Below are 16,417 nucleotides of genomic sequence, written 5' to 3' on the forward strand. Positions count from 1 at the left end.
AAAACTTAAGACCGAATATTTACCTCTCGAGTTCCATAGCTCAGACCAATTAATTTTCTTTTCCAATACCCACCGAAAATCATCTTTTTTTCTACTTTTCATTAATTTTTTTCCTATCTATCTCCTCACGCCTCCCCCATTGTTTCGCCACTGCTGTATTAGCTGCTCCATTCCTTGGATAGATACCAATATGAATTCCTATAAACTGAAAATATTAATCCTTATGATAACTGTAATTGTAGATTCAGCATCTGGAGAGCAACACACGGCATACTTATACTTACAAGCACTACAAGCAAAGGAATGGTTAAACAATATAATGGTGTGAACGATCAAAAAAGATATTTCTACAAGGCTAAAATGAATAGCATTTATTTTTTTCAAAAACTTTAAGTTTCTCCTTCTGGAGGCATACTCTCGGCCAACCTCGGCATTCTCCACCCGTGCAGCTTGCCTCATCCTTGAATTCAAAAACTGGACAATGATGGCAGCAAGCATCATTTCTCGATGCTCACTGCACGGGAAGGAAAGGTCGTTCCTTTCGAGGATATCACTAAGAATAAGTTCGCTGGCATTCCAGCATTTGCCATATTTTTTAAATCGCACTTGAAGCGGAATTGCGCTTGGTTGGTCAAAATTGTTGATTTTCCTGATATTGCATTTCGCAACCTTCAAAGCACCTCAGGTTCGTATTTTCCTTGTATTCTAATGGTGATATGGGGTCCCCTGGGATATTGTCCTAGTAATCTTATTTTTTAATTGGTACCTACGAATTTAAAAAGAGAATGGGCCTTTTAGTTGATGTGCCGAAGCCAAAATATGGTACATCCAATGATGAAAACTCAGCTAGGGGCTTTTTCAAAAATTCTCGCCTATCGGCTGAGCCTACTGGCGAGGGTCAATATTTTTGAATGCTTTCTTTTCATTGTTGCAATATAACATCTTTTTATTATTGCTTTATGCAGTATTTTTCACATGATATAACATAGTTAATTAATTTTCAGGAGTAGAGGAAGCCTAACCGACTTTGGCACCCTTCAAAACCTATGGTTTGACCCCTTGGTTTTTATGATTGCCCGACTTTTAACTCTATGACCTTTGACCCCCGTGGTGACCCTCGGAGGTCAATTAGTGAATAATACGGGTATTTGGACAATACCAATGACTTGGGCACCCTACAAAACCCATGGATCGACACCTTTGTTGGTATGCTATTCCTTTTGCCACCCTTATGACCTTGACGGTGACCTTACTGGGTCAACGGTTCCATATTCGTAAATAAAAGTGTTATTTTCGGGTTTCTCGTGTCCGAAAACCTTAGAATTGACATATTGGTCAATGAAATTCACACTTTTGTCTATCTCGATTTTTTTAACATTGAAACCCCATAAGGCAAATTCAAATTTTTGATTTGGACCCACTTTGTGAGGTCAAAAGGTCAAAATTGTAAAATTTTGCTTACACTCAACAAAACTTAGGACCTTTCCCCATAAGTGTGACAATTTTCATGAATATTGCTCCATGCAAAGCTACTAAAATTACAGGTCAAAAATGACACACGACCCTAGGGACAGTCTGTATGATAAAAATTCTTGCTATGGTCCTAATACCGGATCTGACCCGTCCCCAAGTGTGCCTAGGTGGTCTGGTAATGATGTCAACGAGTGCTCTTCTTTATGAGCTGCGCAGGAATCATTCTTAATTCTCTAAAACATAGGTGCCGGAAGTTTAAAGACATGGTTGATATCTATGGGCCCTCAAACTTAATTCAGGCTAGGGAAAGTTAACAGCGTTTCCTTACCCACTTATTCTTCCCTTCTCTCAACGTGAATTAGCGAACCGATTTTGTGATTACGTACATTTTCACCTCCAGGAAACTACATAAACTCACGGTGATAGTTATATTTTTGTGGGCAGTTGACACGAACTTTATTTTTTAGCAATGAACGATTGAGACATGGATTCAAATTCGCCGCAAATCGTGCCTCTCGCGGCCATATTAGGGTGCCTTCACAGCTCCGCGTTGCGTCGACGCCACGAGAGCTCTCGCTCCGCCAGCAAATTTTGCCCTTCACAGCTCTGCGTTGCGAAACGTGGATTCAAATTCGCCGCGTAGCGTGCCTCTTGTGGGCGTGTATTGCTTGGGAACAACCGGGGCTCGCTACATCAGCGCCGCTATTTGATGCGATCGGTGGGAATCACAGGAACCAAGGGAGTGGAGAATCCTGTGTAGAGTATTTATGGTGTAAATATTGGTACGTACCAGGGGGCCTTCACAGTTCGGCGTTGCGTTGACGCCGCGGCTAGCGAGCCAATCAGAGCCCGTCTTTGAGAATTGATGACGTCACGTCTCCAGCTCGCTGCGTCGTCGCAGAAAAACTGAACCTGTCGGATTTTCTCTGCGTCAAGGCGGCAGTACGCCGACGATTTCGAATTGGTGTTTGTTTCTGGGTATACAAATATGCTAGATTAGCTCTAATGGGAGTGGCAAATGCTATTTATTTCATTATTTACTATTATTTTGAAGTGTTCAGCTTAGATATTTCGTATCTTTCCTAAACATAAGGCAAATGTTAACCCTAAATTAGATTACAATCACTGAGGAGCATAGATTAGCGTAACTCATACCCGTAAATGGTATCAAAAGCTAAATACAGCGTGAGAGGTGCTTTTTGGTAGCTAAGGTAGTTAAAATTCCATTTTATATCCAATAATTATTGTGCCCTCATGATCTACTCAGTTAGAGCTATTTTAGATAACATGACTAGGACAATCTGTTTGAACAATAGATATCATTAATAAATATTCCTGATAACATTCCACGTTACTCATGTTCATTGAGTGTATGTAATTAGCTAATAATTCAACTCAGGATCTTTTGGAAAGCTAAAAACTTTAACCATGTCCCGGAATTTCCATTACATCCCGACAATTGTTTTATACTTTATATATTAATACACACACGAAAGGCATTTTTAACAAAAATATCTCACAAACACGTTTCTGAAGCCCAGTGAATGAAATTAAAGAATAAGGGAAACTTCACGATTACCAGACACTCTATTTTTCACAAACTTAACCACAAAAATCCCTGAAATGTGGTGAGACGTGACGGAGACGATGCGATCTCCAACGGCTTGTGTAGGCTTGTGAAGGCATGTGATCTTTCTAGGATGATATGGCGCGATGGCACCACCCGCGAAAGAAAATAGTCCCAGACCGAATACAGTTTTATCGATGAGATACAATTTTATCGATGCATATGAATTTGCCAGTCCTCTTGCATCTTTTTTCGTCATTAAAGGAAATAAAGAAACAAAACCTTTTTAGTAACTTCCTAAGCGCGATTTTTGTATCTTTATGGTCCACCCTCGTATTCAGGTACGAAAACTTCCTGTGCCGTCTGGGTTGTTTGTATGCTAAAGCCCATTGCAATAACCAAATACTCCAACAGTGCTTCAACCATGACAGGTTACCGCATTCCACCTCATAGCCCTCAACGAGGCACCTCTTGATGTCTCTATTGAACTCCAAAACGTCAGATGTGGAGAAAATTACTTCATCCATTATTCACAACTGAGATTTACCATATACATCAGTATTCGCTTCACAAAATTGCTGAAAACACATCCGTTTCGCACACCGCTAGGCTGTAGCATTAGTAAACAAACCGGCCGATCCTCCACGTCTCATTTCTGAAATTGGCCACCAGGGGGTCTATTCTCTAACTCGAAGCGCGGTAGCTTTCTGGTGGAAAGATGCTTAATTAAGCTACTTGCTCCCTTTTGTATTCTCTAACGCTGAAGCTCCGGCGAAGGGAGCTTGCAGAAGCTACCGGTAGCTTATTAGGCTCCAACCCTTATTCTCTATGGGATTTGCAGCTACTTCCGTAGCTTCAAATCCCATAGTCCCTCTGGTCCAGTACTGGATTAATACTGACCCAGTATAAATCCAGTACTTAACCAGCAAAAATCCAGTACTGGACCAGAAAATTTTTCCACCATTTTTTTTTAACCATGTCCCGGAATTTCCAAATGGAAATTCCGGGACATGGTTAAAGTTTTTAGCTTTCCAAAAGATCCTGAGTTGAAGAAGAAGTGCATTTGGGCGATAAGAAGAAAACATTTCACCCCTACGAAAAACTGTGAGGTATGTACTCTTTCTCGCTGTAATTATTTGGATGTAATTTTAAGTTAGAAGTGGCTTCGGGATGTTGATGCATCAACATCCCGAACTATTCAGTACTGAAGTACTATAGTACTATTCAGTACTAAAAATGGTGATTCAAAATATTGTAGCAGCAATTCTTTTGAAAATTCTTGCATTTTAGTTGTCTTTTTTGTATTAATTCATTCGGTGAACGTGTGGTTAAAGGAGAAACTAGGAATAAGCTGCCAAGTTTATAGGATCGAATATTGCTTCTTAGCTTGCCCTATGGTGTATTACACGTCGGCTTTCATCATTTCAAATTATCTTATGCTATAGTTTAAAACAATAAAAATATCAGGCATACAAATAGTTACTATATTTACGAGCCTAGTAATTTGATTTCTCATGCAGATATACCAAAAATTGGAAATGATTTGACCTAATAAGTTACATGGTATTTTATTATTTATTAATTTTAGGTGTGTGAGCTTCACATCGCACCTTGTGATATCAGAAAATATTCTGTGGCCTTGGACGAGAAGACGAGGAGAAAATTCTTGCTGAATTGAAGGTGCCCAGATTGGAGGAAGGTACCATTGCTTCACTGTTACCTGTCGCCAAGAAGACAGACATTGTGGCAGAAGTGACATATTTGTGGATGTGGATTTGATTTGTGCAAGTTGATGCTGTGATAGTGGACGTTCATCGGAGAAAGTATTGAAGATAGTTTTTATGTATCGACCAGTCCTCTTTTAAATAATTTTCTATTCGAAAGAGAATAAGAGTAATTGTTTCGCTAAATTAGATGTGGGATAGAAGAGAAAATTGGAAATATTATTGTGGTTGACAATAGAAAATACATAATATATGTATTGTATTTCTGTGGGTTTTTTCTTTACTGCCTCTTTAAAATTTCTTGTGGTGGTGACTTCATGCGAAGTAAGTATAAAATCGGAGGTGTGATCTAAGAGATACCATGTTTTATTTAACAAGTGTTTATGCTGGTGATTTGGCAGGACTTTCATATTTTTAATAGGTTGATACATTTACTGCAGTGACCTAGAGACTTTTATTCATACCTAATAATTTTTCAAATAGGGTACTTAAGCGCCTGATATGGGTAAGTTTTAATAGCTGAGACTGAACTATACGTTAATTTTTGCTTGCATTTTGATGAATAGGGTGGTTTCCTACTATTTTTTTATTGCCTAAATCGAAAGATTATTACTCCTGGAGTACGTATTTCACGATTTTAGATTTTTAAATGACAATATCTATTTTTCGCGATTAAATTAAAAGTGAAAAATTTCAAGCGCGCGAAAACGCGACGCGTAAGTATGAATGCCGGGAAATCTCTCCGTACGTCGTATTTCTGGTTCCCGCTACGCCGCTACCGCCCTGTGAGGTGACCTTGAGGCGAGGCTTAGCGCTGATACGTCGCAGGCTGCTAGCGGGTAGCTGAGTACCTTGCTGGCTGGTAGCGCTTGGCTTAAATAAGGATTATTAATACCTTATCAAACGAGGAAAACTTTCCGACCTTAGCCAGTTTTAATAAGTGATTATTAAGACATGTTTCCCTGAGCTCTGCGCCTCATGCATGCATTGGTAACCTCAGACGATGTATAACTCCTATCTTCTCCTATAGAAACTAGGTCCCTGTGACGTCACGTGGAGTGGCATCGCATGGGCGCCAATCTGGCCCTTTTCAAATGAGGATAAAAATGGACCATTGCCATTCGTCTAACCCGGTATTTCTAAAACGAAATAATTAGTATATTCTGAATACACTAATGGTGGGTAACGAATCGCAATTATTGCCTTTTGTTTTCTTTGATGAAGGAAACTACCCTATTCGATCATACTAATAGCAGATGTGTCAGCAATCCTGTTTCATCGGCAATTTTTATTTAAAAATTTTATTTCGTCAGGCTTTAGGGTAAGCTTTTTAATGCTCGTGGGCTATGTGATGTCTTATTTTGTGTCAAAATTAATAAGAATTTACTCTTATTAACATCTCAAGGTTTCCAAGTAAGTACGAGCCACTTAAGAATGCTGGATGCTGGGGATGCGTGAATTAGCCTTGAGATTCTCATTTTTCGCAGTTATTTAAGTGGGCGAATAAGTTTTGTAAGTTCTCAATGGGTAAATAATACTATATCATGAATTCTAATTACCATGAAAAACTCGCAACCGACAAAAACTTTGTCGGTCGTGAGTCTTTCATGAAAAACTCGCAACCGACAAAAACTTTGTCGGTCGTGAGTCTTTCATGGTAATTACAATTCATGATATGGTGTTATTTACCTATTGAGAACTTACAATTCATAATGATTCGTATCAAGGTTCTCGCTACGGTCGGTAGCTATCAATTGTGTTGCGTTCGATACATTTTTCGATCGTGCGAGTTACGATATATCTAATTTCGACCTAATCGATTGAGATTAGCCAGAGTGCCGTGTTCCTGCGCGCTTCGTATCCAATCGTACGTGCTTAGTAGCGGACATTCACATGCTGCGTACGCGCTTTGTCGACAGGCCGCGAATGGAAATTATCCATTGACGAAAAGCGACGGAGCGGCATAGTATCCGCTTAGTCAATGGGTACTATGTACATACGAATTAGATACGGAGGGTTCTGTGCCGTCTGGGAAGCGTTATTAATGGCATGTCACACGACATACAAGCTTTTCAGAAGAAAATTGGCGCTTCTTTTTCCGTTTTCTTGTGTATTGTTTGACGATTTTATCAACCATCCATTACAAGAGATATATCATTATTAAAATCATCAAACAATATGATAGGCATCTACTCACATAAGCCATCCGTCCTCAATAATCTATTGTTCTTAAGGGAATTCGACGTCGGTGTGGTCGTGAGTGCAATTCCCCTTGCATTGGCGTTTTGACTGCTATGTGGAGTCACTCGACTCTCACCGGCTAGCGAAGATCGATGGGGAAGTGGCGAGACGGGTCGCGCGAGGGTCTCCGTGCCTCGGCCCCGGAATTTTGGCCATTTGGGCAAAGCGATTCGAGAAATCCTTCAACCCAACGAAGCACGCAGGCCTTAGAAACGTCGGGGTTTCGCACCGCATCGTATTCGGAAGAGCAGGGCCTAGTTATTGAATGAGAAAGAGACAGATGTTTTAAGGGCCGACCCGGTTTTGACGGGCCCTCGGGCGGAAGATGTCCCGGCGATCGTGGGGGGGGATCGCCTGGGAAAAGTTTGTGCGACTTTGGGAGAAATTACTTGTCTCAAGCAGACTTAGTCCCGGCAATTGGTGGGTAGTCGGCCGGGAATTCTACATATAATTCTCAGTTGTCGCGATTCGAATCATTTCCCCAACCTTAACTTTCCTGGCTTATTGGATATCTGAAAATTCATTGATAGTTATTGCAAGTTTGTTCAACCTTCTTTCCGTGTGCATCTCATCCTCTGACACCTCCATAATTACGCGAACAATTTTTAAGTAGGCATTAAATGATAAAATGAAGGTGTCATGCCTTCATATGTCTCTCTATGACCCATTCTTGTTTTTTTCTTAAATAAAACTAGCATGCTAGCTCACTCTTGCCCATTCTCATGACGTGCTCCCACTTCTTTCCCAAATTAGGGGTGTTGCGGAATCTATGTAGAGAGATAGCTTTTGTCTCACACTGGTCGGTGCAATCATAAACACCGCACATTTTGTTGCTCATGAACTTCTCCTTCTAAGTTTTTCATCATAATGCCATTGATATTCGGCTAAACGGTATATAGTGCTGGCCGGCTAACGTTTCACACGAACAAGCGTACTAATGCATCCGATCCTCCATATTCGGCCATGACACCTAATTTAGTGCTGTCACCTGGATTCCCTTCCAGATGCAATTGTCAATAAGAACAATGACGCTTTCAATAAAATCATAAAACTCGGGTATTCGCAGGTTATCGTTCCACACAAACAAACGTACTAAAGTGGGCGATCCTCCCTATTCGGCCATGACACCTAACTTAGTGCTGCCACCTGGATTTCCTTCCAGTTGCCAATAGGTACATTGACATTTCACGATCAAGCTATCAAGATCAAAGCTGTGTGTGAAGTTTCTTTTTCTAGTATATTAACGAATAATAGTCAGAAAAGTCACCTGTGCCTTTTTCGTGGGCTAATTTCTGGCTTTAAATCAGTGAATTAATAGTTGTTTTTATCATAACGAGCTTAGTGATTGTAAGTTGTTCGTGATGAATAAAAGAGTGGAAGTGATTTCCAGTTTTTTTATATTTTATTTGCCTATGTCTCACTTTATATTTACGGTGTGTGCTAGTACTTAGTTTGTGGATATTCATTTATTATTGAAGTACATTTATAGCTTCTGTATGTGTTGACAGCGGAACCGATTCGCGATCTCATGTTGTGTGCACACGGTTATGCTGAGCAGTCGTATTCGTGAAACCAATGAAATGGTGAAACTCTATTTCATTGTCGTGGAATAAGTTCTTTTAACAATAAGGGCATGTCTTGTGTTTCATTAACTATCTGTTGCTTTTCATAGGGAACTGTTTAGAAGTTATTTTCCATTATTTAAAGTGCTTTTCTTGCGCTCTCTGAATTAGCATTAGCTTTCTAAACCCCGCTACTTACACGAAAAGAATTCAGAGCTACAGATAATTGTTATTTCATAGGATTGCGGTGTTTTTGTCTGCTATTGAGGGTGATGGATTTTCAGCAGGAAGAGAATCGGACCATCGAAGGACGGATAGGACAACCTTCTCCGCTAATGCGGCCGGAAATCTTCCTCCCTCGCCTCAAACGGTTTATTAATATCCCGCAACAATTTCTCACTGGTGTTAACTGCCTCACTTCTCTTAAATGCACCTCATATACGAGCAATAATATTCTATGGTTTGAAAGAAAACGCGCCATATTGAGAAAATACAACAAAACACTGTCGAGATACGCACTTTCTCCATGGGAGAAAGAGATACGTTGGGCTCTTGAGGGGGACGTAACTGAAGCGCCCGTCTTGCCTTGTCTACACTACACACTTAACTTAAGTGACTTCACTTAAATATAATCTTAAATGTGGTGCGGTAGCTACACTTGAGCTTTAAGTCGACTTCAGCACCGTGATTGTCTATATCGGGAAACAGTTATGTTGACAGATGAAGGTCTAGGAGAGCAATTAGTGATTCTTTGACCCAAAGCGACTGTTATTTGAAATAAACTTCCAAACTCCGTGAATTAACCATTTTGGATTCAGAAGGTTAAAAGGAAAGACCGATTTCAGTTCCTGAGGGAACGCTATATGGCGAGAGGTGATGGAGTCAGAGGAATTTAAAATTACTAAGCGTGACTTCGTGGAATGACATATTCATAACGTAAACAAAAACACTTATTGCTAGTCAAATTCCACTGCTTTATTAAAACCATTGATGTTAAATTTCAACCATTAATTCCTCCCACGTCCAATGAAATCGCCACATCTTATCTCCCTCGGCATCCCTAGGACTAACATTAAAGCCCTATGCAATAGTTTCAATAACAGTGTGTGGGAAGTTACTGAGTGCATTCGTTTACGTTATTTTCAATTATGACACCATGGAAAATAAACTGTTTTACCGGATCCTCTGCCGTCGTCTCATTGTCAGTCTTAAAATTCCTTAAAACGTTTCTAAGTTTTATAAATCGAGTTTCACCGTGAGCAACAGGCATAGCAATTAGTTTTCACGGAAATAAAACCAACAATTATATGAGAAACACTACAAAATAAATTAGTCGAATTAATATCCCCAACACTAGAAATTAACTAACGAAATAGAACGCTCAATAACCACATCATACAATACAGCACAACTTAGAACATAATCAACGGGATAATGTGAGATGGGTATTATGTGCCGTATGTGCCATTTACAACACATGAAGAGCTTCAACCGTGCGGAAACAGTTGCCTACGCAATTTAAGTTGGGTTCGAAGATGACTTAAGTGGAGGTGTACTTAAATGAAGCTGGCGACACCTACACTACCAACTTAAATACAGAGCCAACTTAAGTAGTCACTTAAGTTACTAGTGTAGACCCGGCATCTGGGGCGCCAAAGGCGCTTGAGGGGGCTTACGGACTTGGGTCGAGAGACTAGTACTCTCCCAGGCGACAAATAGTCTCCTTTCTCCGGCGGGGCGCCCTAGAGACTTGGGGCGGGCGACAACTCTCGCGCAGGCGCTTCACGAATCTCCTTTCTCCCATTTTCGGGAGAGAACAGAGTTACAGACTTGCCCTCCTGGGTACGCATCCTAGAGTGTATCCTAGAGAGTACCCATCCTGGAGTGCATCTACTGCTACGGAGCTCTTTTGGTGCATACTAATCTCACAGTTTGAATTCTCGCCTTTTCCCACACCTTTGGTTAAGGCAGACAAGGCAGATTTGCCGCAAGGTCGGTAAAAGGCAGGTCGTGTCACGCTCCCATAGTGCATTTCGGTTTGATCATCTTGGTTCCCACCTGTCTGTTGTTTACATGGTGTTTGCATAGGGCATATGAATTAATTTCAAAAAATTGTGTGCTGCAGTGCTCCGATTTGCTCCAATTCCACGAAAAACGGAGTATGAATATTTCGTTTTCCTTCTGATCGTAAAAGAAAGGCTCCTTGGTCGATAGATTGCAGAAGAAACAAATGGAAATCTACAATAACATCGCACATTGTGAGGTAAGGAAGTGACAATATTATAAGTATTTTTTGCCTGTATTTGTACTTTGTAAATATTTATATATTCAACGTAAGTCTTAATAATTCTAGCAATAGTCTATGTCAATGAGGGAACGTCACATAGTAGAAATATAGGCTTCTCAAAAGTTGTTGACAACGCTGTTGTCACCAGCATATTTTGATACGGATTCATCACGCTTTGCCTTGAAATTATGTTAAGTAATGCAAAAGTGCCAAACTTTTCAATGTTATTTATTACTTCGGGTCATGTTTCATACGGAATAATACGGAAATGGTGCATTTTCATTGTAAATTAGTAGAATAATCGGATCGTATGTAGGCTCGCTTGCGCCAGTATACATTTCTTCAATTCAGTTTTATACGTGCAATGGATAATGCCTTCTCTGTTCAGAAATTCCTCAATTTTTACGAATATTATTATTTAGGTTTGTTTCACTGCGGAGAAGTTAAGAGTGTCGTCAACAGGATGGTCGCAAACTACATAAACAAACTGCCGTTCCAACAGCGATTTCTGGAAAAAGGTATGTATTCTGAAGATAAGTTATACAAAGTTTGAATAAGTTTACATAGTTTTAATATTACAAATTGGCGACAGTCGAATCTAGTCTTTTCTAATAATTTCAGTTTTTTATGCACTTTTGGAAGTCGTAATAAGATGTCCTGTTAAACTCGTGCATTCGTTATACGTTATGCATAGAAATTCTTGCATCCAAACAACTCGGATATCAACCCGTGTGCTGGAGGAGAGTTGGTGGAAGAACCAGACGTTCCCGACTGTCAACAGGACGAGATGTTGGTGATTAATTAGGAAATCCGGATGCTGAAAGCAAAAGTAAGTGTATTATGATATTATGGAAAAGTATTTACAAATTATGATTGTGAAGTTCAATGCAACCATGTACGAGAAAGTTATATGCTTTACTCGAGTTTTAATTCTGCTAGTGTGTAGTAAATTTATGAGTTATGTAGTAGAATATTGAATTATCACTTGTTACGTTATTTGTTTGGCTTTCAGTTAACTTTTTTGTATCAGTGCTGTTGAAGTGATATTTTCATGATACTGGATATTATGCACACCGAATTGCAGTAACCTATAACTTCATACATGGACTCCTTCGCGTATAAATTTATATAAAGCCTATGTACCGTTTATAAAGTTGTCTGGTAGTTTTTGAGAATGTCGCAAAGTATATCTTCATTTAAAGGAAGGGTCTATTGACAGGAATTTAATTAAAGTGTGGGCTATAGGGATATCAATATATGGCAGTTCAATTATTTGACAGTTATTTGAGTGCAGTCATTGTGTGTTGAATTCATGGGAATAAGGACATGTGGTATTATGTGAGGTTAAGTTATTGAGAGTGTAACAGTAGTGTGGGAAAAATAGACCTTAAATCTATGCTATCATTCATTTACTGTGTAAATGGTGCAACAACATCAGCCCATTTTATTGTGGATTAGTGCAAAAGTTGAACATTATATGGCCAAATTCATGCAAAAAGTAATAAATATTCAACATTGTAATAGATACTAATCATTATATGTGTTAATAGATTACCCACTGTAGGATGTGAATCAATTGATATTATTACGGTGTTAATAGTATTAATACGGTGAAGCCTAATGAAAATGACCACATACAATTTATAATCTGATATTATTGTGATGAGCATTGCTTTTCGCAGGCATTACCTGTCCTTCCTATGCAAACTATTTCCAAGGTTGTTCCTATTATTTCTGCCATTTTTTCAGGTTGAACTATGATGAGCTAGTCAGGTGAAGCAGCAACAAAATAAAAATGTACTCATGAAAGCATTTGAACTGTGGAATGACTGCTGGATAAATTAAGGAAGCAAGTGACCGTCTTATGAGGAATACTGCCTAAGTCTTGGAAGCTGTTTCATAAGTACACAGGTGTAAGTAGATGTTTTTTTCCATTGTCCTCCCTTGCAATCGCAAAATATTGTTATAAATTTATAACATATTACCAAGGTTGTTTTTATCATTATTGTCATCCTTCTAGGTTGAATGGTCTATGGTCAGTTGAAGCGTGTACATATTACTCATGAGAGCTGGTAAAATCATTGGAATTGTAGAATTTTGCTGGATAATTTAAGGACAATGTGACAGTTTCCTGGGGGAACATTATTGAAAGAAGTCATAGATGCTGTTCCACAACCATAAAGGTGTAAGTAGATGTATTTTTTCATCCAGTCCTTCCCTTGCTACATATTTCCATGGTTGTTCTTTTAATTCTAATAATTCTTCTAGGTTGATATATGATCCATGGTCAGGTGAAGTGTGAACATGTTACTTATGAGAGCTGGTAAAATCATTTGAATTGTAGAATGTAGATAGAGAAATTAAGGAAGCAAGTGAGAGTCTTATGGGGAACATTGTCGGAAAAGTTTATGAAGCTGTCTCATAACCACACATGTGTAAGTAGGTGCATTTTTTCATCTTGTGTTCCGTTGCAACATATTCCCAATGGTGTTCATATCATTATTATCATTCTTCTAGGTTGAATTATGATCTATGGTCAGTTGAGGCATTAACACGGTATTCATGAGTGATGGTGAAATCAGTTGAATTATGGAATGATGGCTGGAGAATTTAAGGAAGAAGTTGGTTGCCTCATGAGGATTATTTATTAAAAAAATGGTAAGTCATGCAAGAGAATTAGAACTTGTTTCAATAATGTTAATGTGCACATTTTTCCCACCCTTTTATAGGCTACAAAATATTTTTGTAGGATTAGTTTGGGAACTGGGTAGTATTTAGTAATGGCATGAGCTAGCTTGTGTTATTTGAGAATATGATACCTTATATATTGCTATGAACAGCCTTTCATATAGCTGGCAAATGCTGAATGACATGTTAACTTTATTCTCATGTTTGGTTAATATGTGAGATTTTACAACCTGTGAAAGTTATGTAGCATGTATTGTTTCAAATAGTGTTTGTAATTCTATTTCAGGTGTACAAGGATTTTATTTGGATCTTACATCAGGGAGAATATCAGTTTATTTTAAGAAGTTGATGACTTTAAGTATGGAATTGCTGGCATTTGGTATACTTTTTATAATGGTTTTTATATGTTGTGTTTTCTAGCAGCCTGGTGCAATGGTTATTGATGAACTACTTGAAGAACAGTTATTCTTATTCCAGGATGATAATATGCATATTATAACTATCCCTCTTAATGATCAGTGCACACTCATATGACTTATGTGAATATAGATACAGTTTTGTGATTAACTTAACCGTGGAGATTGTAGTGAATTATAATATAAGAATGTGATTATGATGAGCCTGGATGATTTATTTCTCTCTCCATCAATGCAACATTATTAGTATAGTTTGACTGCATATTGAGATGCACCATATCTTTCCTTTCGGGGTTATCTCCTGCATTTAGCTCGGTATTAATCATTTCGTTTCATTTAATACCCATTATGTCTGTACCCCACCCTGTATCTATATTGCATTTCAACCCATAATATATCCATTAAAATTAACACATGAGCGAGGTATTCTACTGGATTTGTAAAACTACTTCCTACAATTTAACAGGCTTTATGCTTCAGTTATTTACATCCATGATTGTCTTGTCATTGTTAATTGTCTGAGTCTAATTGCTCAATTTGGAATGCATTTGCTCCGTGCAGCATTTGCTGACTTAAAATCAGTGATTGAGTTTGGAATCCATCCTATTCTAATTAATGTTCTGATGTATATTCATTTATTGCAGTTATTTGTAAAATCTTTAATGTACCTAAAGGCTCACCTGAGTGCACACTGACATCACTGTGTCAGATTATTTGCCGTGATTCTTGGAATATTTGCATGCGGATTATTCTAGTATTACATTCATTATTGGGATTGGCAATATTTACAATTTCTAACTAATTAACATAGGCCTCAACTTTAGACAATTAATAAGCATTCAATGAGAGTTTATTATTATCATATGGACATGTTATCACTTTCCTAGGTTCCTTTGTCATCTATGGTTTGGTGAATTGTGAACATGTTAGCCATGAGAGTTGTTAAATGATTTGAAGAATGGAATAACATCTGTGTTAACTATGGGAGCAAGTGAGTCTCATTCGGAACATTGTGGAAACAGTCTATGAAGATGAATGATTGGCAAGCATGAGTAAGTAGGAGCATTTTTCATTTGTCTTGCCTTTTCGAAATGTATCCAAGGATGTCCTTATAATTATTTTCTTTCTTCTAGGTTGATCTGTCTTCAATGGTGGAGCAAATGAGATACCCATCAGGGACATTGCTTTAGGAAAATCTTAGTATTTTTGACCTGTGGGGATGGTGAAGTCTGATTATCTTTGGTAACGTTGGTGAAGTAAGTTTGATAAGCTGTCTCTAATCTGTCTCTTAAGTTAGATAAAATCAGGGCAAAGCTGTTATAATGCAAGTATATAATGCAATGCAAATTATAATGCAATGCTGGTATATGCTATTGGAGTATATGAGGCCTTATGCATTGCTGTGAACTTGTCATTTTGCAGGCATATGGTAATGGTGAATGGCATTTCAACTTTATTTTACATATTTGGATAATGTGTGAGACTACTTCAATCTGCAATCCTTGGAAATTATGTAATATGTACTGTTTCCGATGGTCTTTTTAATTGTATTTCAGGTTTGCAAGGATTTTATTAGGATCTTACATCAGGAGGAATATCAGTATATTTAGAAGTTGATGATTTTAAGTATGGAATTGATGTTTAGTACAATCCATTTATTTTAAGATATTATTCTATGAACTACAAACACAATTACATAGTTCTGATTTTTTCGGGATCATGGTTTAAGTGTTGTTGGGTATTCTATACACTGACCTATAATGATAACTTGTATGAACATAACTTTTTCCTTTTGAATGTTGATTTCCCATGAACATACTTGTGCATCTCAAATTGAATGGTTTGTTCAATTAATTACATTGTTAACTCTTCGGTTTACTTTGTCTCATGGTATTTATATGTTATGTTTTCTAGCAGCCTGGTGCAGTGGATAATCATGAACTATTTGAAAAACTGTTCTTCTTAATCCGGGACAGGATACTATGCATTAAGTGGCAGGCTGGATTTGTAATCCTGAGGGTGATACCTGTTGTGTGGACCTTACTGCTACATTTGCCAGCATTAGCAAAATCATCATTCCTTAAAGTCTAGACATTATGGCAGTGCACCTTTAAATGGATGTTTTAAAAGCCTTAAATTATGTGCATCTGTTTTGAAATTAGTTTGATCAAATTGTACTACTATTTCAACAAAATTATATTTTATTTATTCTGGAAAAATATTCTATTGCCCATGACTTTCTGTTTTAATGATCAAACATTACTTTATATGACTGTAATTGTAAATAGTTATGTGATTTACTGAATTGTGGAGATTGTAGTGAATTTTATTATAATATAAGGATGTGATTACGATGTGCCAGCTTTTTTTATTTCTATCCAGCAATTCATCTCAATAAGTATTTTAATTGTTAATGGTCTGGGTGTAATTTGGAATGCATTTGCGCTGTGCTGAATTAA

At 38.0% G+C, this 16,417-nt stretch overlaps 1 long non-coding RNA gene across 8 annotated transcripts; it reads left to right on the top strand.

Moving 5' to 3' along the window:
- Positions 1 to 13,249: 13,249 nt before the first annotated feature.
- LOC124168535 lies at positions 13,250 to 15,975 on the top strand. 8 transcript variants are annotated; one of them, XR_006866966.1, is made up of 3 exons: positions 13,250 to 13,289; positions 14,846 to 15,010; positions 15,092 to 15,496. It is a non-coding gene; the product is annotated as an uncharacterized LOC124168535 (long non-coding RNA). The 8 variants fall into 8 exon arrangements; XR_006866965.1 differs by lacking the exon at positions 13,250 to 13,289 and adding an exon at positions 13,473 to 13,512; XR_006866962.1 differs by lacking the exon at positions 13,250 to 13,289 and adding an exon at positions 13,861 to 13,900.
- The last annotated feature ends 442 nt before the right edge of the window (positions 15,976 to 16,417 follow it).

The sequence above is a fragment of the Ischnura elegans genome, chromosome 11, assembly GCF_921293095.1.
Source record: "Ischnura elegans chromosome 11, ioIscEleg1.1, whole genome shotgun sequence".
Taxonomy (NCBI): Eukaryota; Metazoa; Arthropoda; class Insecta; order Odonata; family Coenagrionidae; genus Ischnura; species Ischnura elegans.